This window comes from Eptatretus burgeri, chromosome 4, assembly GCF_056783735.1.
Source record: "Eptatretus burgeri isolate ZD-2024b chromosome 4, Ebu_testis_v1, whole genome shotgun sequence".
Lineage (NCBI taxonomy): Eukaryota > Metazoa > Chordata > Myxini > Myxiniformes > Myxinidae > Eptatretus > Eptatretus burgeri.
Genome location: NC_140964.1, coordinates 130,150,860 through 130,177,788, shown reverse-complemented (window position 1 = coordinate 130,177,788; position 26,929 = coordinate 130,150,860). Strand labels below are relative to the sequence as shown.

The 26,929-nt window shown below is 46.7% G+C and overlaps 1 pseudogene across 1 annotated transcript in view; it reads right to left on the bottom strand.

Moving 5' to 3' along the window:
• Window positions 1-651: 651 nt before the first annotated feature.
• Window positions 652-26,929, bottom strand: part of LOC147029114 (uncharacterized) — a 38,712-nt pseudogene continuing 12,434 nt past the window's right edge. The window contains exons 3-4 of the transcript XR_015056775.1: window positions 6,713-6,847; window positions 652-6,574 (exon numbers count right to left, since the gene is read on the bottom strand). The product of XR_015056775.1 is annotated as an uncharacterized LOC147029114 (transcript). The remainder of the gene's footprint in view (window positions 6,575-6,712; window positions 6,848-26,929) is intronic.

Genomic DNA, 26,929 nt, shown 5'->3' with positions numbered 1-26,929 from the left:
AGATGAAATTATGAAACTTGACTGAGACCAAAAGATTCAAGAGGTTATGACATGTGAGGAATTTGAAATAAAGCCACAAACAATGGCATCTCTGGGCGTTTCTGTCCAGAGACAAACACCGTCCAAACATAACCACCGCTTGGATATGCCCAGAGACAAAGAGACAGAGAAAAGATATGAGAGAAGGGAACTAAAATATATTGGGAGGGGGTGGAGCAAGGATGGGGGAGTGAGAGAGATTGGGGTGAAGGAGTTCGCACAAAGAGTATGTTATGCTGAAGGGACAACGCACGCACGCACGCACACATTCACACACACACGGCCGACATCGGAAATTTTTCGGGAATTAACAGGTTGGAGTCGGTGTGATTACCGACAACAGTACTTACTGAAAACAACCCAGAAACCTTGAGTCGCTTTAACCAAAAAACAACGTCGCGTTTATCTTGACGTTTCAAGGATATGTTCACAAACTTTATTATTTACCATCGACAACAGGCATTCGTCAAGTGGCATAAGCACTCATGCAAGCACAACAATCAAATGGTTGATAAGGAATGGTTGGCCAGGCTGTCGCTGCACACCATAATGGATCCCTTTAACTTTGAAGCCGTTCTTCAACATGCACGCAGCAGTGAAAGAAATCATGAATTCATTCACATCACGACTTTATCCACAAAATAGTGACAACTTAATGCAGAAAAACCCTGGAGACATTGCAAAGGTCAATCACCCATTAAATAAACATTGCAGAAAATCCACAAGTTTGCCTGCTCATCTGTACAAGTGTCACCTGGTACATCAGTTGGTGGTCCGTGCAAAAGTTATCACTGTTTTTTTTCAGATGTCCGCTGTTATTTTTTTACCGATTTGCTTTGACTCACTGTAGAGCACCTCAGGAAACCTCCGAAAATATAGACACAGATCTGGGAGATGCTATGGAGAGGCAGTCCATCTGGGGGACAGGGTGCATCAGGTCCAGCAGTGAATGCATTAAATTGAATAGCTCAATAAAGCTTGTAAATTTTGGCAAATTCCGAAATTTTTTGTTTACTCAATATAATTTTCCAAACAGGAGAAAAAGATAAGTTTAATATTTTGGAAATTTCACATTTTCTTGTCTATGTCTGGCAGAAGGAACATGGCCTTGCTTGCTTAAAGTAAATAGGTATATCGGCTTCGTTACACGACTCGTTATTTCATTAAATTATCAGATTTCACAACAGATTGACACTTTAATCCGGATGATATCCGATCCTCAAAACCGAAATAATATTTCAATGAGATACATTAATTAGTCAGTGAGAGTCGATCGTGGAAAATCGTATCATATAATGCATGAAATCGGTCCATGCTCCTAAATTGAAAACTATAGTACTTACAAATAGTACTTTACTATATAAAGTATAGATATACTATAGTACATCAGCACATGGCGATTTATAGCAATGATGAACAGGCATTTGATATGAGTGAGGAAAGTGGCGGGGGGGGGGGGAATTAATCGTTAAGAAATCATTGCGGCCTGTTCCAAGTCAAGGTGTGGTTGAACAGGCCAAAAAAACACGACGACTTCAGACTCCAGCGAGGTTACCCAGGAAACACCTTCAGACCCAGAGAGCGAAGTGGCCGAGGATCACCTGATGAAGGATATCATTAAATAAGGCCATTAATTATCTTCAAAAGGGGTGTTTTAATTAACCTAAACACCCAATTTTCACTCGCACTTCTTTGGAGTTTTCTTAGTATGCCTGCAGTTTCAAGCTGCAAGGTTTTATGGTTTTGGAGTTATGGATGAGACACACTGACACACACACACACACACCGACAGATTGCCATTTATAAATTGTGATTATATTGTCTGAAAGAGGGTTTGGACACGATGAATTGTTGGGTAATTTGTAATTACGATGAATTGTAGAGTAATTGTCGGATTGATAAAAATCAATCAAGGTATGCCTCTTTATTTTTGCTCTACCCCATAATTTTGTTGGAAAAGAGTGGGAAATATAGTCACAAAGAAATGTACAATTTTCATCAACGGTTGCCAATTGCAAGACAAGCATATTTGAATTTCCCAGACATTATTACCCATAAAGCACCAAGCCAAACTTTTGCACTCAAAAACTCAGCTCCTGGACCATAAGAGCAGCAGAGGAGGTTCACAGGGCACGTGAGAGTCAGAGTCTGAACGCATTCCAAAGGTCATGGAATCCATTGTGTTTTCTTCAAAATATTGCATCCCCAACCCCTCTCTCTGTACCCACCTTACCAAGTCATAACAAACTGCTTGCTTGGATTAGCCTGGTGTTGTCTTTCGTGGTTTGGGTGGCTGGCTAGGGAACCTAGGTTCCTGAGTTCGAGCCCTGCTGGATGCAGCATTAATACCAGTTGGGGTCAGCTCAGCCTGTCATTTTCCGAGTTCGGCAAAATGTGTACGAGTGTAGAGAGGCACAGCTATGCTCCAATAAATAAGAGCTACCTGGCAGCCAAGCTGCCATACACAAGAACAGAACAGCTCCTTGATTCTGTGTCTTTTCATCCTGAGAAGTTGTAAAAGTTTCCAGAAATCCTTGCTTGGAGTTTCGAGTAACTTTTCCTCTGCAACTGGACCAGACGGCATCAGCTCACATGTCCTTAAAACATGCTCTGCTGCTCTTGCACTTCCTCTCTCTGCCCTTTTCACACTGTCATTTACCAGTGGTATTCTTCCATCTGCTTGGAAATCAGCCAACATCGCATAAAAAGGTGCAAAAATGGAATCCCTTTAACTGCAAACCAATCATCTTACTTCCAATCATCAGGAAGGTCATGGAATCTATCATCGCAGTTGACATAAAATGAAACCTTTTCTCCAAAAGCCTCCTCTCAAATCATCAATATGGATTCAGAATAGGTCATTCTGCCTTGGACATGCTGCTTTTACTCTCCCAATAATGAGTGGAGGCCTTCAATGAGACATGATACACATCCTTCCAGGGATCCTTCCTCTCTCGGCATATCTCGAGCTTTCGATGTGGTCTGACATCCCACATTGCTTTTGTGGAAGAAAAAGAATTACTGTATATTCATGTACTAGTAAAGGTGCCCGTCTTAGACGGGCGTCACTGGCAACATATGGTAAAAGACAGATGGCATGAATGTATTTTACACAATATATTATATCATTTTTATCCATTGATTATTATCATTCAGGTTTTCCCCTTCGACTGTCCCGCAGTAGCTCCTCTTCGATGACATTACCACGTAGTTTAGTGACTACACAACGTGTACCATTCGTGAGTTCCGGAGGATCCATAGAGTGCATTAAAATTACAGGGCACCCGACTTTAAAGTGATCCAAAAAGCTGGATCAGTTTCGTCTACATATTCATATCTTGTAGATTTTAGCTGGCCGGATCAGTTTCGTCTACATATTCATATGTTGTAGAATTTAGCTGATTCTGAAACTGTTAATAGCATGTCGATCGGATGGTTCTGTGATTTTTCTACGGTAGTAAACAGAAGTACGACTTAGCCTGTATGCCACTATGCGGAGACCCGAGATTTTTATGTGCATGTGCTCAATCCCGCACCCGCCCGGAAAAGACCCAAGTACACTGTCAGTACTCACCTCCACACAAAAACGATGATCATGATTTTGGGTTTAACCGTAACTGACTGGGCGATACTTTGTTGGCAGTTGGTCCGGCTGGGCAGCGGGTATCGGTTGATGAAAATTTCAAAACCGCAACCATGTATAAAAAAAGCAAAGAAATACTTTGTATTTAGTCAGAAAGTCATGGTTTTGTGAAGAAACTACGGCACATGGAAAGTGCAAATTCGTCAGGTATGAACTCAGCTGTTTTCTCCCAAAATGGAGCGTGATTCTATGAGCCGAACTCATCTTAGTGGTCCTCTAAAAAAATGGGAAACATTTTTATTTCTTTTTTGTGCAATAATTCCTCCCATTTTGCAAATGGAGAACAAGAACTGTTTAACTATCATAATCATCAAAACGAATTTTGAGGGGCCTCTTAAGGAAGACAATAATATCATTACTATATATGTCAAAGGTTGATAGCCTGGTGTTGGCGCAGTGGTTAGGGCAGCGGCTTGGAATCCAAAAGGTCCTGAGTTCAAGCCCCGTTGGGCCACTGAATTAATACACCAGGGGGTTGACTCAACCTGTCATCCTTCCGAGGTCGGCGAAATGAGTACCAGTGTACTGGGCCGGTGTATACCCCGGTTAAAATAGGTGTACCATATCCCTGTATCGTAAGAGGCAACCAGGGTTGCGTTAGGAAGGGTATCCGGCTAAAAACATGTGCCAAATCAGTATGCGGATCATACGGATGATCCGCTGTGGCGACCCCTAAAGGGAGCAGCCGAAAGAAGAAGAAGAAGAAGAAGAAGAAGAAGAAGAAATGTCAAAGGTTGTTTAATTTCATGCAGGAACAAAAATCTGATGGTGGAACAAAAAAGGGGTGTGCCAAAATATTAATATAGATTCTCAATTATATTCACTTGTTGAATTGTTGCTGGAACTTCATAAATTTAATTTTTGCACAATAGTCAAATTGGATGTCAGTAATGTTTCCCTTTTCCCGAGAGTATTTTGACCTTCATATTGAAAAGAGGAATAACTTATATGAAAAAAGGTCTTGTTCGTTGCAGAGAAACAGGGTGACCTGGTTGATTACACTGCAAACTTTTGCCACGATTGTGTCATTCTCTCCCTCCCACCCCAAGTAGCTTGTATTGCAGTTTTGCGTTCTTTGGACGAGAGCTTATCAGCTCATCCCTAAGTTGAATTTGCAAATGTCTCACCCTCCCTTTGGAATGCCAAATTGTGTACAAGAGGGATTACAGATTACTTCTGTTTCAGTGAAACCTTGAATGTTCTTCCTCCTTTCTACGAAATGAAAGATTTTCCTTTGCTATGCTGATCGATCAACTGTGTGGAAATTGAGTTATTTTCCACAATACTCTCTAAATTGTCTGCCTGTCAGATCCAAAGCAAACTCCATTCTTAGATTACTGACTTTCCTTCACTTTCTTCCACAAACCCTTTCTTCTCTTTTCCCTGTCAAGGCTGGAGTAGCCCCACTGCAGTGTTCTCAGCTACATATTACTCCTAATCTTAATCAATGATCTCACTGACTCTCTCGGAAGTTCCCATTGTCACTTTGCTGATGACTCCACTCTCTGCCACGACATCCCTCATCCTGACAAGACAGCAGCCTCTTCCCTCTCTTCAGACCTTGACAAAAATCACAAACTGGTCAAACATCTATTTCTCTGCCCCAATCTCCACCCCCCCCCCCAAGGATTATAACCACAAATCCATCTACTTTCTCAACAACCCTCTTGAAGAGGTTCAGTCACTTAAACTCTTGGTTCTCACTCTCAGCCAAACCACATTTCAAAGTTGGCCTTCAAATCCAGACCGGACACCCACCATCTGACTTCCTCGACTCTCGCTCTCCTGTATGGATCCTCATATGCTTATTCAAATTACTTTTATGAGAGAAACTTTTATCACAGACAGAGCATTTGTAAGGACGTTCTCCTGTATGGATCCTCATATGCTTATTCAAACTCTCTTTTTGAGAGAAACCTTTATCACAGACAGAGCATTTGTAAGGACGCTCTCCTGTATGGATCATCATATGCTGATTCAAATTACCTTTTCGATTGAAACCTTTGTCACAGACAGAGCATTTGTGAGGTCGCTCTCCTGTATGGATCCTCATATGCTTCTTCAAACCACCTTTTCGATTGAAACCTTTGTCACAGACAGAGCATTTGTGAGGTCGCTCTCCTGTATGGATCCTCATATGCTTATTCAAACCACCTTTTCGAGAGAAAACTTTATCACAGACAGAGCATGTGTAAGGATGCTCTCCTGGATGGATCCTCATATGCTTATTCAAATCACCTTTTTGAGAGAAACCTTTATCACAGACAGAGCATGTGTAAGGTCGCTCTCCTGTATGGATCATCATATGCTTATTCAAACCACCTTTTCGATTGAAACCTTTATCACAGACAGAGCATGTGTAAGGTCGCTCTCCTGTATGGATCCTCATATGCATATTAAAATTACTATTATGAGAGAAACCTTTCTCACAGACAGAGCATGTGTATGGACGCTCTCCAGTATGGATCCTCATATGCATATTCAAATCAGCTTTTCGAGAGAAACCTTTATCACAGACAGAGCATGTGTAAGGTCGCTCTCCTGTATGGATCCTCATATGCTTATTCAAATCACCTTTTCGAGAGAAACCTTTATCACAGACAGAGCATGTGTAAGGTCGCTCTCCTGTATGGATCCTCACGTGTATTTTGATGTCTCTCAGTGAAGTAAAATCTACACTGCAGATATTGCACTTATAATGCACTTTCCTTTCGATCACCTTTTGGGGTTTGTTTAATTCGATATTGATCTTTGTGCCGTTTTCACCAGATGTGCACTTGTATTTTGAAGGTCGTGAGTCTTGTTCTTGGGATTGTTGCTTCAAAATAAACATCTTCTTCACTGTCAAGCTGCTTCTGGACCTCATCTGCCCAATCGGACTTCTTGATTGTTCTACATAAACAAAGAACAAGAAGTTATTTTACGTTTTTTTTGGTAAAACACGAAATGCAAAAAAATTTCACGATTTAAAATTTTTTATAAACCCTCAGTTCAAAAGATTGAATGTTAATTTTGAAGGTTTCTGCTCACCTGTTGCAGAACAGACAGTATCGCCATTTGTCAAATGAACATCTGAATCTTCCTTTATGGAATGATATCTTAAAGTTTCTGAGACAGATGCATCCATCTGTTGTCTGGATTCCACATTTACAGGATAGACATCACCTGAAAATAATGAAGGACATGAAGTTTAAAACAATGACAACGATAAATCCGGTCAACAAACAGTGAACAATCGACATCACTTCCGCTGTAAGAACGAGGCTCCATAATGCTGCCACCAGTGCAGGAGATGAAGTGAGGTGTTCACAACGAGAAATATATACAGTGCTCCCTCGCTATATCGCGGATTTTTCGCTATATCATGGGATTTTGTGGTATAAATAAAGATGTATATATTTATTATTTTCATTATTTTTATGGTAAAATAAGCATTTTCTTGCCGAAACAAAAAAAAAAAAACGTAAAAAAAAAATTAAAACATATTACAAGAAATAAAATACTGTACATAGTGTACAGTAGAAGAGTAGACAAAGAGTCGTGCATATGGAAAACGCAGATGCAGCCGCTTCCACTTGCGCTTATTTACCCACGTGAGATCGTACACGGCACGCCATTGGCTGATGGATGGGAGGCGACCAACCAGAGCATGGTGTTCTGTATCCTGGGTTCTGATTGGCTCAGCGACCGTAGCATCATTCTCTGCATCTCCCGTGCATAGCATGCATTCAGCATCTCGCCTTGTCCATTTCACATCGACGTGCGATCGCTACTCGTAGTGTAACTCTGCGGTGTTGTGTTTGTGTGAATTATCTATGAAAGTTTTTAATTTATTTCAACCCATACAATGCCGCCCAAACGTTCTGCACCTTCGAAGGTATCTGGCACTGAACCTAAGCGGCAGAGGAAGATGCTAACCATCGTAGAAAAAGTGCAACTTCGACATGTTAAAGCAAGGGAGAAGCTTCGCTGCTGTCGGCCGCCATTACGGCATCAATGAATCTGTTTAAGAGTATAGTAAGTGTGTATAAGAGTATGGGAAAGGTTAATAAGAGTGTGGGGAGGGTCATAAAACTTTGAAGTATATATAAATAATAAAAATAAACATGGTCGCTGCTTCGCGGATTTTCACTTATAGCTGGGGGGGGGGGGGGGTTGGAACGTAACCCCCGCAATAAACAGGGGATTACTGTATAAACATATATATAGATATATATATATATATATATATATATATATATATATATATATATATATTTCCAGCAATCTCTGTATGTCTGTCTGTCTGTCTGTCTGCGACCGCCGTTTCTCGACAATCGCCGGTCCGATCTGTTTGAAACTTGCCAGGAATATTGCAGGGGACCCGCGGATGTGCCTTTTCAATGTTTGATGTCAATCAGACGAGCGGTTCCCAAGTTACGGCCATTTTACTGCTTTTTCAGTGTTGAAAAGGTGTATATATGGCAGCTGAAGGTGTCCTTCCACCTTCTCACCTTATCATGCCAATTTTTCCCCAAATTATTAATAACCGGATGATCACCGGTCCGATCGGATTGAAACTTGCCAGGAATATTGCCGGGGACCCGCGGATGTGCCTTTTCGAGGTTTGATATCAATCGGACGAGCGCTTCCCAAGTTACGGCCATTTATCTGTCGACCAATGACAAGACACTGTGCTATGACATCACGAATAACGTCACAATTAATGTTTATTTATTTATTATTATTTTTAATTTTTTTTGCATGATTGACGGTCCGATCTGATTGAAACTTGCCAGGAATATTGTTGGGGACCCGCTGATGTGCCTTTTCAAGGTTTGATATGAATCGAACAAGCGGTTCCCAAGTTACGGCCAGGGGAGGGGGGCAAGAGAGGGGAGGGGAGAGGGGTGGAAGAGGGGGTGAGAGAGAGGAGGAGACAGGAGGGGCGACCAATATCTGCGAGAGAGGGGGACGGGAGAGGGGGCGAGAGAGGAGGGGGAGAGAGGAGGGGGGAGAGAGGAAGGGCGAGACTTGGGGGGATAGAGGGGGAGCAAGAGAGGGGGAGAGAGAGAGGGGGTGGGAGTGGGGACGAGAGAGAGAGAGCGAGAGAGGGGGAAGGGAGAGGGCGTGTGAGAGAGGGGGTGAGAGAGAGGGGCGAGAGAGAAGGGGGAGAGAGGAGGGGCAAGACTAGGGGTGAGAGAGGGGGAAGAGAGAGGGGGAATAGAGGAGGGGTGAGACTAGGGGGGAGAGAGGGGGAGAGAGAGGGGGAGAGAGAGGGGGAGAGAGAGGGGGAGGGAGAGGGGGAGAGAGAGGGGGAGAGAGAGGGGGAGGGAGAGGGGGAGAGAGAGGGGGAGAGAGAGGGGGAGAGAGAGGGGGAGAGAGAGGGGGAGAGAGAGGGGGAGAGAGAGGAGGAGAGAGGAACGGCGAGACTAGGGGGGAGAGAGGAACGGCGAGACTAGGGGGAGAGAGAGGGTGGTGGGAGTGGGGACGAGAGAGAGGGGTGAGGGAGAAGGGTGAGAGGAGGGGGAGAGAGGAGGGGGAGAGAGGAGGGGCGAGACTAGGGGTGAGAGAGGGGGAGAGAGGGGGGAGAAAGGAGGAAGAGGAGGGTGAGACTAGGGATGAGAGAGGGGAGAGAGAGGGGGAGAGAGAGGGGGAGAGAGAGGGGGAGAGAGAGGGGGAGAGAGGGGGGAGAGAGGGGGAGAGAGGGGGAGAGAGGGGGGAGAGAGGGGGAGAGAGGGGGAGAGAGGGGGAGAGAGAGGGGGAGAGAGAGGGGGAGAGAGAGGGGGAGAGAGGGGGAGAGAGAAGGGGGAAGAGAGGGGGCGAGAGAGGGGAGGGAGAGAGGGGGAAAGAGGGGGTGAGAGAGAGAGGGCGTCACAATTCAAGAGAGGGGGAGAGAGAGGAGGGGGCGAGAGAGGGGGGGAGAGAGGGGAGGGAGAGAGGGGGAAAGAGGGGGTGAGAGAGAGGGGCGTCACAATTCAAGAGAGGGGGAGAGAGGAGGGCGACCAATATCTGTGAGAGAGGGGGACGGGAGAGGAGGGGGATGAGAGTGGGGGCAAGAGAGAGGGGCGAGAGAGAGGAGGAGAGAGGAACGGCGAGACTAGGGGGAGAGAGGAACGGCGAGACTAGGGGGAGAGAGAGGGTGGTGGGAGTGGGGACGAGAGAGAGGGGTGAGGGAGAAGGGTGAGAGGAGGGGGAGAGAGGAGGGGGAGAGAGGAGGGGCGAGACTAGGGGTGAGAGAGGGGGAGAGAGGGGGAGAGAGGGGGAAGAGGAGGGTGAGACTAGGGATGAGAGAGGGGAGAGAGAGGGGGAGAGAGAGGGGGAGAGAGAGGGGGAGAGAGAGGGGAGAGAGAGGGGGGAGAGAGGGGGAGAGAGGGGGGAGAGAGGGGGAGAGAGGGGGGAGAGAGGGGGAGAGAGGGGGAGAGAGAGGGGGAGAGAGAGAGGGGGAGAGAGAGGGGGAGAGAGAGGGGAGAGAGAGGGGAGAGAGAGGGGAGAGAGAGGGGTGAGAGAGAGGGGCGTCACAATTCAAGAGAGGGGGAGAGAGAAGGGGGAAGAGAGGAGGCGAGAGAGGGGAGGGAGAGAGGGGGGAAAGAGGGGGTGAGAGAGAGAGGGGCGTCACAATTCAAGAGAGGGAGAGAGAGGAGGGGGCGAGAGAGGGGGGCGAGAGAGGAGGGGAGGAGAGAGGAGGGGCGAGACTAGGGGGAGCGAGAGGGGGCGTCAATTCTTCATCATTTGATATGACGTCACAATTGACGCTGGAGATCTGAATATGTTTCCCAGGTCTTTCCCAAGTTATGGCCATTTATGATACGGTTGGTCCGATCTAATTGAAAAAATGCCCCAATCCAGTCATCGTTTACGCACCTACGGGCCCGTACTAGTGTGTATATATATATATATATATATATATATATATATATATATATATATATATATATATATATATATATATATATATATATATATATATATATATATATATATATATATATATATATATATATATATATATATATATATATATATATATATAATCAGGGTGGTCCAAAAAAGTCGAAAAAAAATAGAATGTTGCTCCACAAGCATAAAATTCTACTAATATGATCCAATAACGCGCATAATTTTTTGTAGCTTGATCGCAGGTGATGTAGAGGTCGCTCCATATGACGACTTTGTCCCATGACTTGAATAAATTCGGGTATGGTCAGGTACAATTACGGGTACTTCTGGATGTCCGAGGTGGAAATGGAGTGCATTTTTGAACTCTATGAGGTCGATTTACTTTAAGAAATCACTGCACAGACATTGAGTTCACTACCATTTCGAAAATATGACCTAAAACAAGATTTATCATTACTGGAGTTGAGTAACTACAGTCAAAGCTCGTTACTATGCCACCCGTCGGGACCGAGCAAAAGTGGCATAGTAGCGAGAGTGGCATAGTGACGAGATTTCGTAAAAACGGCCTTATTTTCTCAAGTTACCCATCTGTAGTTAATCTTTAGACAAAATTTATTCCAGCAAGTAAAAGGCACGACTGTTGTATAAGCTAAGCGAACGGAGAACATACACATAATAACAGAGTTCACACACTAACATATGGCATGGCGAGAAATTCACGACACACAAAGCTTTCAAGAATCGTCGGCTGGCGCATCTTCTTTCGGCGGATCTCGTGCATCTCGTTGTCTAGCCGATCGCACACTTGCATCACACCGGGCTTCCCGCTTCTCTGCTGCATGAACTTCCGGACGGTGCTACAAGCGCGCTGGGCTTCCTCGAACGGAACGATTTCCTCCTCGACAGTTACCTCGTCATCTTCGCTTTCCATCGGCTCCTCACTGCACAGAATCTCCTCCGCAATCTCCTCCAGCGTGAAATACCCGCCAGTCGCGAGGCGCTCATCGGCTTCGAGAAAGTCAGACAGCTCGATCTCCTCGTTCTCGTGCATCTTTTCCTCGGCAGGCAGAGCTTCCCAGATGTCGGGCAGCTCCGCATCCTGTGGCTCAGTTTGGATCTCCTCTTCGATGAACTTGGCCTTCGCGAAACAGTTCCTGATCGTCGACTTGCCGACCTGCCCCCAAGCACGCCGGGCGACGTGTAGAACGTCGAGCAACGTGAACTTGAACTCCTTTCCCTCGTCTATGGCCTCAAGCCGGCGGCATAGCAGGAGCTTCTTGTAGTGGCGCTTGAGGTTCTCTCTGATTCCCTGATCCATTGGTTGCGAATTGGCTGTCGTGTTGGGTGGGAAGAAGACCAGTTGGATGTTGTTCATCTCGAGCTCGGGAGAGTGGCCAGAGAAGTTATCGAGACAGACCAGCACTCTGCGTCCGTGCTGGCCGAGTCGTCCGTCCCACGCACGCAACATCTCCTCGAAAAGCTCCGCCGTCATCCACGCCTTCGAGTTCGCCTTGTACTTGACCGGGATCTCTTTGTTCTTGAAGGCACGGGGTTTCTTGGAATTGCCAATCACCAGAAGAGGGAACTTCTCGCTGCCGCTCATGTTTGCCCCAACCAGAAGAGTGATCCTTTGCTTGCTTTTCTTTCCTCCAGTACACCGCTCTCCCCTGAAAGCCATGGTCTTGTTCGGAAGCAGCTGCCAGAAGAGTCCAGTCTCGTCCAGGTTGAAGACGTCGTCTGCGGAGAACTGCTCGAGTAAGGGCCAGAGAACCTGTTGTTGCCACTCAAGAAGGGATTGCGAATCCACCGCTCCAGCTTCGCCCTGCACTGTCTTGAACGTGATGCCGTGGCGCTTCTTGAAATTGCCCAACCAACCGTCGCTCGCCATGAAGTCTGGGATGTGCATCAGCTCGGCCAGTTTCATCGCCTTCTCCTTGATCAGATCGCCGCTGACAGGCACATTCTGTCCTCTTGATTGCTTCAGCCACATGAGCACTCCCTCATCAAGCTTCGGGTCGTGAGCCTGCGTGAACTTCATGCGCTTCGATGGAAATCCAGCTTTGATTGCAGCCTCGATTGCATCCTTCTTGCTGAGAATGCCCTTCACGGTGGTTCACTTAACTTCGACGCCCCATTTCTTGCTAATCTCCCTGGCCAACTTGGACTGATTCGGCTCCTTCTTCGCGGCATCGATGATCTCCTTCTTCTCCTTCAGTGTAAAGTCTGTTCGCTTGCGTTTCTGAGCTGACATTATGGGCTGAATTTGAAAAAAAATGATGTCACTGTTGTACGTGTGCCTGCGTGTCTGTGTGTGTGCTCGCGCTTTTTTGTGTCTCGTTGTGCGTGTTGTGATTGGCTTGTTGTGGCTGGCATCGGGGAGAAGAATCGCGTGTTTTGACACAGTCTGACTATGCGCGTACGTATTGAGTTATGTTGTGCGCAGCTGGACTGTAGTTCGTCGCTTCGCCTTTGGACGCGAGTGTGATAATCGAGCACTGCGCAATACAGACTTTTTCACGACTCGTGCCTTTTAACAGTCACACAGTAGTGGCATGGTAGCGAGAGTAGGGGGTGGCATAGTAAATTTATTTTGTATTGAATTTTGTCGGGACCGAGCAAAAGTGGTATAATAGCGAGAGTGGCATAGAAGCGAGGTGGCATAGTAACGAGCTTTGACTGTACTCCTACTCATTTCGATATTTTCTAATCTATAATTAATTTGTTGTCGTCTCAACATTTCTTCGAGTAAATCGACCCCACTGAGTTCGAAAATGCAGTCTATTTTCATCTAGGAAGTTCAGAAGTGTACGGATTCGCATCTCACCATACCCTAATCTACTATATAAATGGCAGTCCTTCTGTCTGTCTGTCTGTCTGTCTGTCTGTCTGTCTGTCTGTCTGTCTGTCTTTTTTGTGACGAATAAGCTCCTAGACCAGTGAACCGATGTTCATGAAACTTTACACATATATAGAACTAACATTCAGCTCCAGGATGCGCTAAGTGGCTCTCCATAAAAATGAAAAAAAAATGTATTAAAAAATATATGTATATACATATATATATATATATACATATACATATATATATATATATATATATATATATATATATATATATATATATATATATATATATACATATATATATATATATATATATATATATATATATATATAAAATTTCCATTAGAAAAAAAAAAAAGGCTTTCGAATAGTGCGCCGGCACATTAATCATAACAAAAGGCTTCATGGTTAAAAACGCTAGGGTTTTTTGAAATACAAAATGTTCGTTGACTTTTTAAACATACACATTCTCCTCTTGTAATTTGAATTCTCGAACTGCACGCGCACGGCAACAGCTAACTGCTGATCGATCTGCTCATGAAAGAGCCAGGCAAGCCATAAAGGGGGTTAGGGAGAAAATTGATAAAGGGAAGATAAATGATGTGAGTGAGTGAGGGCTAGCAGGCCTATGTGTATGGAGTGAGTGAGGGCCAGTGGGCCTGTGTGTATGGAGTGAGTGAGGGCCAGTGGGCCTGTGTGTATGGAGTGAGTGAGGGCCAGCGGGCCTGTGTGTATGGAGTGAGTGAGGGCCAGCGGGCCTGTGTATATAGAGCAAATGTGGTATGCATGGTGCGATGAGTGATTGGGGGGAGGAGTGATTCCCACCCAAGTGACCCCTGGGTCAGAGTAATGTGAGTTAGTGGTTTAGTCAAATTGATAAAAATGGAGGTCGCTTTGCTGTTGGTGCGAATGTGGGCTCGAAACCCGTTTGGAGGGGTGCAGGAGTCCTGTTGACGGGCTGGGAGCGTGGCTGCGAACGATGAGTATCGCTTAGTGGGCACAAAATAGGGCAAATTTCCCGGGTATTCCCGGATACTTCAGCTAGTTTAACATAATAATAACTCAATAAATAACTAACATATTTTTCGTGAATCATTGAATCTAAAACACTGGATGTTGGGCCGGCTAGAAATAAGTTCAGGCGGGAGTGGAGACAGCAATAGAGGTGGAGATGATAGTGGTATTTGGTAAATGAGACGAAATATTCCAATAGTTTGTAATTCCATTGATTGAAAAATTAGGGTATGGTGAGATGCGAATCCGTACACTTCTGAACTTCCTCGGTGAAAATGGAGTGCATTTTCGAACTCAGTGGGTTCGATTTACTATAAGAAATGTTTAGACGGACGACAAATTAATTATAGATGAGAAAATATCGAAATGAGTGGGATTAGATACTCAACTCCAGTAATGATAAATCTTGTTTTAAGTCATATTTTCGAAATGGTAGTGAATTCAATGTCGGTTATTTCTCAGAGTAAATCGACCCCATAGAGTTCGAAAATGCACTCCATTTCCACCTCGGACATCCAGAAGTACCCGTAATCGTACCTGACCATACCCTAATTTAACCAACTCATAAAACTAAAAGTCGTCATATGGAGCGACCTCTAAATCACCTCTAATCAACTTAAATTTTTTATGCACGTTATTGAATCATCGTGGAATAATTTAAGGCTTGTGGAGACAACACCTGATTAAAAAATGTTTTTTTTGCTGTTTTTGGACCAACCTAATATATATGCACGAAGTGTGTTAAAAAAGTATCCAACCTTAATTTTTCGTGCGTAAACAAATGAAGCTAGGGAGGTGTGGTTTGGTGTACTTATGTGGGCGATCCTAATCCGTATGCGTGAATATTTTCCCGCCTGCAGAAGCTGTCAGTTGCCGACAGACCGCCGATGAGGGAGGAAGTGAAAGTGAGCGCGGTCGGATTTTCGTTTTTGAAAAAATGATGGAAAAACTTGAACAACGCTACTGCATCAAATTTTGTGTAAAGCTTGGCGATTCCCAAGTGGAAACGATCCGCAAGATTCAACAGGCCTTCAGGAACGAAGCAATGGGCATCACACAGATAAAAGAGTGGTTACAACTGCTTCAAAGATGGTCGCACATCAGTGGAAAGTGAAGCACATTCTGGTAGGCCCTCAACATCCCGAAATGAGATCGTCATTGACCAAAATAATTTCTAAAACCTCCATTTTCAACCAATTGATTTGAAATTTGAAGAGAATTTGCAGATCAGGTTGCTGAATTGAACCATCAATTATTCATGAGGTCTACATCGGCTGAATTTCTAAAATTGTCAATTTTCATCCAATTGACTTGGGATTTGAAGGAGTTGCATATTTGGTCATTGAATTCAACCACCAATTATTTTTGAGGTCAACATAGACCTGAGGTCAACAACTTAGGTTGCATATCTAAAATCCTCAATTTACATACAAGTGACTTGAAATTTGAAGAGGATTAATATTTCAGTTCACTAAATTCAACCACCAATTATTTTTGAGGTCAAATTTGTTTTATGTATTTTGCAAGTACGTGCTTTACACGACATCTTCTTTTTGTTAATTGCTGGAATCCTTCGGATTTCGGCAATTATGTTGGTCTATTGAGTGTGTTGGGTCGCTGAAATAGGTGACCCTTATTGTCAGTAATTCTGTGTTTGTTTGGATGTTTGTTCGTTTGTCATCAGCATAATTGGGAGTAAACGTGGGCCGAATTTGACCCAACTCGGGTGGTAGGTACATCTTATGACCTCATGGTTTGGAAATTGTGATGGCTGCTAGGAACGCTTTGATTCCCGAGCAACAACCAAAAAACCTTCAAAATCGGTACCGTTCACGCGAAATCAATTCCGAAAGCCATTATCCCACGTAGGGTTATGAAATTTGGCACAAATGATCTACAGATGATGCTCTATCAAATATGTTCCGTTTTTGTGATATATGGAATTCCTTACCCGCAGCGCCCCCTACAATTAGGGTATGTGCGAAAATTGGCGAAAATTGAAGGCCCCCTCGCGACCAGGTGAGTGCATCAATACGAATGAAACTTTGCAGCTTCAAGGTACTCAATGAGTACAACAACTTTGACTCAGGACATATTGACCGATTTCGCTTAGGTCACGGGTCAAAGGTCAATTAGTGCAAAAATCGATAATATGCGAGAGCTGGTGGTGCCTTTGCGCCAAATGCTACTCCTCCTAGGGTTATGGTCAGATGGTCATGAAAATTCACACTAATCGTCTGGAGTACATTGTATTGTGCACAAACGATTGAGCCGGATTTTCGATTTAGATCTTTGTTCACCTACAGCACCCCCTCGAACTTTGAGGATTTCCGATTTCAAACCGCATTTTCGGTACTTTGCAGAGAGAAACGGCAGATCCTGTGGCTAGGAATCCTTTCATATGTTATTTCACAATATTGCGCATCAGTAAGTATACAGATCTTCGACTGCGATTGTGATGGGATGATCATTCAAACACCGTTTCTCAACACCTACGATTGTCACAATACTAACAGTCCTACTCGGCGATCCATCGCCGTCTACTGGCGTGTCATTGTGTGTCTGTCTGTCTGTTTGTTAATTGCCGGAATCCTTCAGATTTTAGCAATTATGTTGGTCGGTTGTATGTGTCATTCTGTGTGTATGTCGGTCTGTTTGTTTGTGTGTTTGTTTGTTGTTTGGTTACCCTGTAGCAGCCACACTGTTTCAGCAATCATGACCAAAGTGGGTGCATACGTCGGCCATGGTCCAACTTCGACACCTATCATTTTTGGTGAATCTAGGTCAAACGTCAAGGTCAAGGTCACCGAAAAAACGAAATTATTATTTTCACAATAACGTCCTCTAAAATGGTTGTATCGACTTCTAACCAAATCCAAAATGTGCATCTTCCAATTCTGCATCCAACCAGATGTCTCATTGAGTTGTCAACCAACACCCTTCTTAGCGGTCGGGGGTCGAAAGTCAGGGGGGTCGGGTCAAAAATTTCAAATTGCGATAAAAACGCCATTTAAAGTCCGATTGACTTCCAAGTTATGATCATGACCAAACTAAGTGCTATAACTCATTAAACAGTAGCACTATCGACTTATAAGAACCAAATTAATTTCCAGGTTTTAGTTTTTTCAGAGATCATGGAGATATGACCACGTTATTCTGGAAATTCCTTGCTCAACGAGCAATTTCATGTTTGTTTGTGTATCGCCAGCATGTCACAATTCCAAAACAATCGTCATGAAACTCCACCAAGTTTTGGAAGTACTCTCAACTGAGAAGCCTATTGGTTTTGAGGTCAATTTTCTAACATCGTCATTTTTCATCTGATTGACATGAAAGTTGAACAATATTTGCCAATTGTGTCACTAAATTGGGAAATCAACTTTTTGAGGTTAAACGGCCAACTCAATGTCAAACTTCTAAAATCACGAATTTCAATCTGAAAAAGAATCAATTTTCATCCGATTGACCTGAGCTTTTATTAAGATTGTCAATTTTAATCTCAATGAATTGGACAATGTCATGTATCCATGGCAACCTTTGGAGAGGGGTGGATTTTGCTCGTACCTTGCTCTGCACAATGTTGTTTCCTTGTTTGACAGTGTGTGTGTGTGTGTGTGTGTGTGTGTGTGTGTGTGTGTGTGTGTGTGTGTGTGTGTGTGTGTGTGTGTGTGTGTGTGTGTGTGTGTGTGTGTGTGTGTGTGTGTGTGTGTGTGTGTGTGTGTGTGAATTCAGATGAAACTTGTGTGTGACGGGTGTGCGATGAGGAAGATTTGGTTCAATTTTGGTAAAGATATGAATATGGATCCGGAGAAGATCGTTTTGGTAGGATTCTTCACGATTAAGAGATTGGGCCAGAAACGAAATATTGCATGCCGTTTCAAAAATGTATTGGGTCTGGCAAGTTCTCGTGGATCAGGCATTGCATGGCGGAGGAATGCTCCACTGTGTGCCATTCACATTTAAATTGTGGCCCCGGAACTAAACTATATATACATATATATATATATATATATATATATATATATATATATATATATATATATATATATATATATATATATATATATGTTGTTACGGTTGTGGAAATTCGCATTACACCATAAAGAGTCCTCAGGTGAGATATATCGATAAGTCCATGTGTAGTTAGCCCAAACCCGTTGTATAGAGGGAGTTTATGTGATCCATCCAGGCTGCGACACTTTGAGTTAGCCATTTTCCTGTTCTATCTTTTATTTCAAACAAACAACATCTCAACAACCACGTCATCCCCACCACAGCGCCAACCACATTACAACGACGCCACCTCCACCACCTACGCTACCACATCTTCGCCACTTGCCATTCAATAAACACCGTGCGGTCACGATCTCCACGGAAGAACAAAAACCACCAACAACGCTAGTGGGTTTTTCCCGCCATTTTTCCCCGTGCTTGGTGTGAAGGAAGGGGGGAGGACAGCTCGCCGCCAATTGGTGGTTGATCAGCGTGAGGCGGTCAGGGTGAAGGAACGCCCCTTTTCGGGAACCTTCTCGAAGGAAGGTGGAGCCGAAAACGGGGCGGGCGAAGGGCAGAGCCGGCCCCTACAAAAGGGACGAACGAGTTGGTCTTCAGTTGAGTTGGTTTGGGGGTTGTTTGGTTGGTTGCTCGGTTGGTTCGGAGTTGTGTGGAGTTCGGAGTGAGCCTTCTGGTTCGGGTCGCGAGCTCGTGGTTCCTGCCCTGTTCGGCGATCCTCGCGCGGGCCCTGGGACCCCGTGCATGAGCGCGGGAAGTAGCGCCGAACGAGCCCCGTCCATTCCCCCAAGAGCCCTGTCCCAGCTGTCGGGCGGACGACGCGAGCTACGCGCGGGAGAAGGACGACGTGCCCAGGGAAGTCGCGACTTCCTTTTCTTTTGAGGTTTTGTGTAAATGTGTGTGTGGCGCCAGTCCGACAAGTAGAACTGTTTAAGTGCATGTACATAAACCTTTGCTTTTATTCGGTTGTAGCTCTGCATTGTTTCTTTTGTTTTAACTGTTATATGTGCATTTTTGTTTGGCTGTATATACGTGCTTGTCTGTGTGTGTGAATAAAGTGCATTGCTTGTTGAACTGTTTCCCCGCTTCGCTTCGTCTTTCCTTTCATTGAATCTCCATCTTGCATCACATAAAGGATTCGTAGTGGGTTTCAACATCCCGGTAATTAATCTGAACCGTCGAGGTCGACGATAACTCCGCTCGGTTATCTCTGCAGTACGGAACGAACCGCTTCGGCGGTTCATGTCCCAAGTCGACCTGCGGCGAGGTACGATCGCCCGATTAACCATCCGCGTAGGTACTTCGGTAGGTCGAGTTTGGCGAACAACCCTATCCTACGCGGGTGGCCGATTGGCACGATTGTGGTGAGGTCGAAAGACCCACCCGTGACTAGCTCCCGGCGTTGTTCTGAGAGGATCACGACTGAATTGTCCGTCCGGTGGGCGACGTGTCGCGATTCGAGTTACCTGGCCGTTCACACGCCGGCGGGCGTGAATTCGCAACACTAGTGTCAGCGAGCGGGAAACAAACTCTCCCGTCTCCAAGCTAAATTTACGGGAATCGGTTCAGGGGTGAGTGGAGCGACCCTCGATTCCCACCAAATTCGAGCGAGTTAAAAAAAAAAGTTAATCCCTTACGAGAAACAAGATGGCGTCTCAAGGCGAGTGGGAGCCGGGGGTATTAGAAATGTATATGTGTAGTCATGTAGGATCCATGGCCCGGGATGGTACTACTTGTAATTACAATCCGTGGGGAAGCTCAACCCTATATTCTGAGCACGAACTTTGCCGGCAAACTGATTCACATAATGGCGGCGAGATCGCACCTCAGCGCAGCACGGAGCGAGCGGCTATTTATGGCGCGGCGAATGGCGAGACACGAGGCGAGCGCTCCCAACAGCCGTTTCAAACCACGTGGGCATGGCAGGCGAGGCAGGCGGACATTGGCGGGCTTTGGAAAGAATTGATGGACGATATGGATGCGCACAAGAAGGCATTCAAGAGCGATATGCGAGGCCTGCAGGCGGGCATAAGGGCAATTGCGAGGAGCGAAACGCGGGCAGTGGAGCCCAAAATGGCGACGCCACGTGCTGGGAGAGAGTGCAACGGCTGTCAGGCCCGCAATGGAGGCGGGGGATGACAAAGTAAAATACGGGGGATGTATTGGGCGGGAAGCATGAAGGTGACGGAGAAAGTGACGGTTACCGGGAGGGAAAAACCAAACGAGGTTACGGAGACATGCACGAGACACGTAGAGACGAGGGAGATAACGAACGTGGTGACGGAAATAAAATGTACAGAGACACGGGAGATAGAGAGTGAATTGGACGGGGTTAAGTACGAGCACACACACACGGAGGTAGTGGAGGATAATGGGGGCGAGCTCACGGAACGTGTTGGGATCCGGTGCGAGCAGCTGGATGGCCTCCTTCGGGAACGGAGGGAGATGCTATGCTCCCTTGAGGCGGATCACGACCAGGCGGGTCTGGTCGTGCCGAGCGAGGTCGAGGGGGCGAGTGCTGTGGATGGGTGCACGTGCACCTTGGGGGGTATAGAGGCCCCGGGAACCCTTGTGGGGACACGAATCCCCAGTGTGGTTGTGCAGGTGTGTGTGTTTGCGAGTGTGTGGAGATGTGTGCTTTCCGGCACGCATTGTGCGAGTGAGACCCCCTGTGTGAGTGAGAGGGTCCGTGTGAGAGAGACTGGGTGTAAGAGAGCGGTACTAAAGGGAGATGACGGTGGGCATGTGCGAACATGCAGCCGCGTCTCCGAGTGTGAATGTCATGTCGTGGTGTGTGAGCGTCGTGACACGCAGGAGTGTGTGCGTGGAACGGAGACGACAGCGACAAAGAGACAAAGGCCGGGTAGCGGCCGTAGCTGAATTGGGGACCGCGCCAGGTTCACCCAGCAGTGAGCGCGAGGTCCGTGCTGTGCAACGCATGAGACCGCCACGTGCGTGCTTGCGGGAGTGAAGCCCGGTCCGGAAACGCCAGCGGTGAATGTTGCCGATCCCGCGGCGGACAAAGGTTAGGCAGGATAACGGATTCGGACCGGATGGGTTCTCCACGCGAGCGTGTGTGTAGCTCCAACGGGCAGAGCACATGTGTTCGCGTGTGGAACCCCTCGAGACGTGAGGCTTATTTTTTTTTTTGATGCGCCGAGTGACGTCATGGCTGCGTGTATGGTTGGAATCTGGCAGGAGGGTGAATCCCTGCTGGATGGTACCGTCCAAGAGGGACGAGGACGCGAACAGCTGCCATGACGTCACGCCACAGGTGCGCGGCTGTGAATTGCCGCGCTGGTGCTGCGCAAAAGAAAAAAAAAAGCAAGCCTCGCTTCGGGTGAACAGGATTCCCGGGCAAGGGGTGGAAGACCCCCCTGCCTGGGCACAGGAACACTAGTCAGGGGGATGGGTTAGTGTTAGACCGATTTCATGGGGCAGGGGTAAGTCCTCATGGAGTCCGTGGAATGGATTAGTTAGAGGGATGCTAGTGCAGATTTAGGTTGGGAAATGAGTTGATGACATTTTGGATGACAGAGACAGACTGTGGATGTGTAGAGGGGACGTAGCTTAGCTACGTAGTGTTGAATGGAACGTGCTGTAGTTTAAGGGACGACGTGGGAGCACGAGTTAGTTAGGGGATGTAGTCAGCAGGATGGCAGAGATCAGCGATGTGTGTGTTGAAAAGTTGTAAGGTGAATACATGATGAGTGAGTGAGGCCAGTGGGTCTGTGTGTCTGGCACGAATGTGGAATGCATGGTGCAATGAGTGATTGGGGGGAGGAGTGACTCCCACCCAAGGGACCCCGTGGTCAGTGTAGAGTGAATTAGCTGGGTTAGACAAATTGGAAAATGGAAGTCGTTTTGCTGTTGGTGTGAGTGTAGGGTCGATACTTGTTTGGAGGGGTGCAGGAGCCCTGTTGACGGGCTGGGAGCGTGGCTGCGAAAGGTGAGTATCGCTAAGTGGGTACCCCGGGCACCGGGCTAGTCGGCCGCGGTAGGCCAAGGGCCCATGGGGGGGCCGGGATAGTGTAGTGGGCACGGGTGCATCCGCATGATGCGGGGGCCCGGGGCGCCATTAGCCACGTGGGCACGGGTGACCCTCGGAAAGGGGCCCGGGAAGCCAGCCTGCCACGTGAGCATTTCAGGGGAGTCGCCATAGAGGGCACTCCCCGGTGTTTAGGGAGCTGGTAGGCTTGGAGGCAGTGTAGTGCCCGGGGGTGCCATTGTTAGAGAATCGAAAGAGGGTAGTGCCTGCCAAGGGAGCCACGCGTCCCAGCCATGAGACCGTGTGAGGGCATGGAAGAAAAATTGGGGGGCGAGGCCCGAAATTGTGAGGACACCAACACAGGCGATGGGAATCTGGGTTGATAGAACCAGTAGATCAAGCGAGAGGCACTTTTTGAAAGCCCCGGGGTAGTTTAAGAGATAATGGTTCGGGTAGATTAGGAGATGTACCACTCCGCACCATCCATCCCTTCGCTCTCGTTGTGGGCCGCTGGACCCACTTTGGGTTAAAGATCGCTGAACTCTGGGGAGGCCATCCTGAGGCTTGAGTTGGGCCTCGACGCAGGACGCTAGCCCTCCCTCATTCCCCTTCAGGAAGGGAACGGAGGGGTTGGGAGTCGGCTAGGGGATGATAGGTTATCCGAACAAGGACAGTAAAGGGGGTTAGGGGACGAATTATAGTGGGGAAAGAAAAAAATAAAAACAACAAAAAAAAGTTGGGGCTAAATTGGATTTTTTACAAATTAAGGGAGTGGGTATGGATAGTGACAGGCAAAGGCGATAGGTGGGAGAAAAACAAGTGGGTAGGTCCGAGCCCGCCTTCCGAGTGGCCAGCACCACCGCACTCCCTCCACCGACCTGCACTGCACAGCAAGAGGCCGGCCAACTTCATCGGCTGTTGTTTTGCTGCGAGGCCTGTACCGGCCGGATCGTCTGCAGCTGTTTTACTACAAGGCCTGTGCCGGTCAGCTTCACTGCCGGCTGCGGTTGCTACAGCGGCCTTCTTTTGCCATGCCTTGCTTGCCTGCCTTTGCCATGATCCATGCCTGCTGCCCATGTTCATTTTGCCCCGTTCTGTGTTGCATTCCCCCCCCCCCCTTGTTAATTGCCATGTGCGCCAGGACCGTTGTGGAAGTTGCAAGAACTGTCCTGTTGGCAGCTACAACACGGGCCTGCAGTAGCGGCCCGTGCGCCGGTTTTCTTTTGACTCTTTGCCTTCTGCCTGCAGAGTCCATGGATCCTGGGCCATGGTTTAGTGTAAATCATAAGGTTAAGATGTATTGTATATGAGTGCGCCCCCGGCATGTCTGTTTTGCGCCGGCAATTTTATATAAGTCGTCTGAATGAGTGGGTTTGTTTTGTTAGTTACTCAGCCCGTAGGTTATTTATTTTGGGGACACGAATACCATGAATGTCGCACTCAGGGATCCGAAGGTAAAACGCACTAGGGGAGAACTACACATGATGGTACACGAGAATTTGACAACTCAGGACGAGTCTGTAAAAAGGGGAGGGGGTAGTGTTATGGTTGTGGAAATTCGCATTACACCATAAAGAGTCCTCAGGTGAGATATATCGATAAGTCCATGTGTAGTTAGCCAAAACCCATTGTATAGAAGGAATTTATGTGATCCATCCGGGCTGCAACGCTTTGAGTTAGCCATTTTTCTGTTTCAAACAGAGTTTCAATCAAACGAATCTTTTATTTCAAACAAACAGCATCTCAACAACCACGCCATCCCCACCACAGCGCCAACCACACTACAATGACGCCACCTCCACCACCTATGCTACCACATCTTCGCCACTTTCCATTCAATAAACAGCATGCGGTCACGATCTCCGCGGAAGAACAAAAACCACCAAAGACGCTTGTGGGTTTTTCCCGCCATTTTTCCCCGCGCTTGGTGTGAAGGAAGGGGGGAGGGCAGCTCGCCGCCGATTGGTGGTTGAACAGCATGAGGCGGTCGGGGTGAAGGAACGCCCCTTTTCGGGAACCTTCTCGAAGGAAGGTGGAGCCGAAAACGGGGCGGGGCGAAGGGCAGAGCCGGCCCCTACAAAAGGGACGAACGAGTTGGTCTTCAGTTGAGTTGGTTCGGGGGTTGTTTGGTTGGTTGCTCGGTTGGTTCGGAGTTGTGTGGAGTTCGGAGTGAGCCTTCTGGTTCGGGTCGCGAGCTCGTGGTTCCTGCCCGGTTCGGCGATCTTCGCGCAGGCCCTGGGACCCCGTGCACGAGCGCGGGAGGTAGCGCCGAACGAGCCCCGTCCGTTCCCCCAAGAGCCCCGTCCGAGCTGTCGGGCGGACGACGCGAGCAATGCGTGGGAGAAGGACGACGTGCCCAGGGAAGTCGCGACTTCCTTTTCTTTTGGGGTTTTGTGAAAATGTGTGTGTGGCGCCAGTCTGACAAGTAGAACTGTTTAAGTGCATGTACATAAACTTTTGCTTTTATTCGGTTGTAGCTCTGTATTGTTTCTTTTGTTTTAACTGTTATATGTGCATTTTTGTATGGCTGTATATACGTGCTTGTCTGTGTGTGTGTGTGTGAATAAAGTGCATTGATTGTTGAACTGTTTCCCCGCTTCGCTTCGTCTTTCCTTTCATTGAATCTTCATCTTGCATCACGTAAGGGATTCGTAGTGGGTTTCAACATACCGGCAATTATTCTTAACCGTCGAGGTCGACGATAACTCCGCTTGGTTATCTCTGCAGTACGGAATGAACCGCTTAGGCGGTTCGTGTCCGAAGTCGACCAGCGGCGAGGTATGATCGCCCGATTAACCATCCGCGTAGGTACTTACAGTGGGGAGAACAAGTATTTTATACACTGCCGATTTTGCAGGTTTTCCCACTTACAAAGCACGTAGAGGTCTGTAATTTTTATCATAGGTACACTTCAACTGTGAAAGACGGAATCTAAAAGAAAAATCCTGAAAATCACATTGTATGATTTTAAAATAATTAATTTGCATTTTATTGCATGAAATAAGTATTTGATCACCTACCAACCAGTAAGAATTCCGGCTCTCACAGACCTGTTAGTTTTGTCTTGAAGAAGCCCTCCCATTCTCCACTCATGACCTGTATTAACTGCACCTGTTTGAACTCATTATCTGCATAAAAGACAGCTGTCCACACTCAATCAATCAGACTCCAACCTCTCCACAATGGGCAAGACCAGAGAGCTATCTTAGGACATCAGGGACAAAATTGTAGACTTGCACAAGGCTGGGATGGGCTACAGGACAATAGGCAAGCAGCTTGGTGAGAAGGCAACAACTGTTGGCACAATTATTAGAAAAATGGAAGAAGTTCAAGATAACAGTCAATCTCCCTCGGTCTGGGGCTCCATGCAAGATCTCACCTCGTGGAGCCTCAATGATCATGAGAAAGGTGAGGGATCAGCACAGAACTACACGGCAGGACCTGGTCAATGACCTGAAGAGAGCTGGGACCACAGTATCAAAGAAAACCATAAGTAACACACTACGCCGTCATGGATTAAAATCCTGCAGCGCACGCAAGGTCCCTCTGCTCAAGCCAGCGCATGTCCAGGCCCGTCTGAAGTTTGCCAATGACCATCTGGATGATTCAGAGGAGGAATGGGAGAAGGTCATGTGGTCTGATGAGACCAAAATAGAGCCTTTTGGTTTAAACTCCACTCGCCATGTTTGGAGGAAGAAGAAGGATGAGTACAATCCCAAGAACACCATCCCAACCGTGAAGCATAGAGGTGGAAACATCATTCTTTGGGGATGCTTTTCTGCAAAGGGGACAGGACGACTGCACCGTATTGAGGGGAGGATGGATGGGGCCATGTATCGCGAGATCTTGGCCAACAACCTCCTTCCCTCAACAAGAGCATTGAAGATGAGGCGTGGCTGGGTCTTCCATCATGACAACGACGTGAAACACACAGCTAGGGCAACTAAGGAGTGGCTCCGTAAGAAGCATCTCAAGGTCCTGGAGTGGCCAAGGCAGTCTCCAGACCTGAACCCAATAGAAAATCTTTGGAGGGAGCTGAAAGTCTGTGTTTCCCAGCGACAGCTCCGAAACCTGAAGGATCTGGAGAAGATCTGCATGCAGGAGTGGGCCAAAATCCCTGCTGCAGTCTGTGCAAACCTGGTTTAGAACTACAGGAAAGGTATGATCTCTGTAATTGCAAAAAAGGTTTCTGTACCAAATATTAAGTTCTGTTTTTCTGATGTATCAAATACTTATTTCATGCAATAAAATGCAAATTAATTATTTAAAAATCATACAATGTAATTTTCAGGATTTTTCTTTTAGATTTCGTCTTTCACAGTTGAAGTGTCCCTATGATAAAAATTACAGACCTCTACGTGCTTTGTAAGTGGGAAAACCTGCAAAATCGGCAGTGTATCAAATACTTGTTCTCCCCACTGTAGGTAGGTCGAGTTTGGCGAACAACCCTATCCTACGCGGGTGGCCGATTGGCATGATTGTGGTGAGGTTGAAAGACCCACCCGTGACTA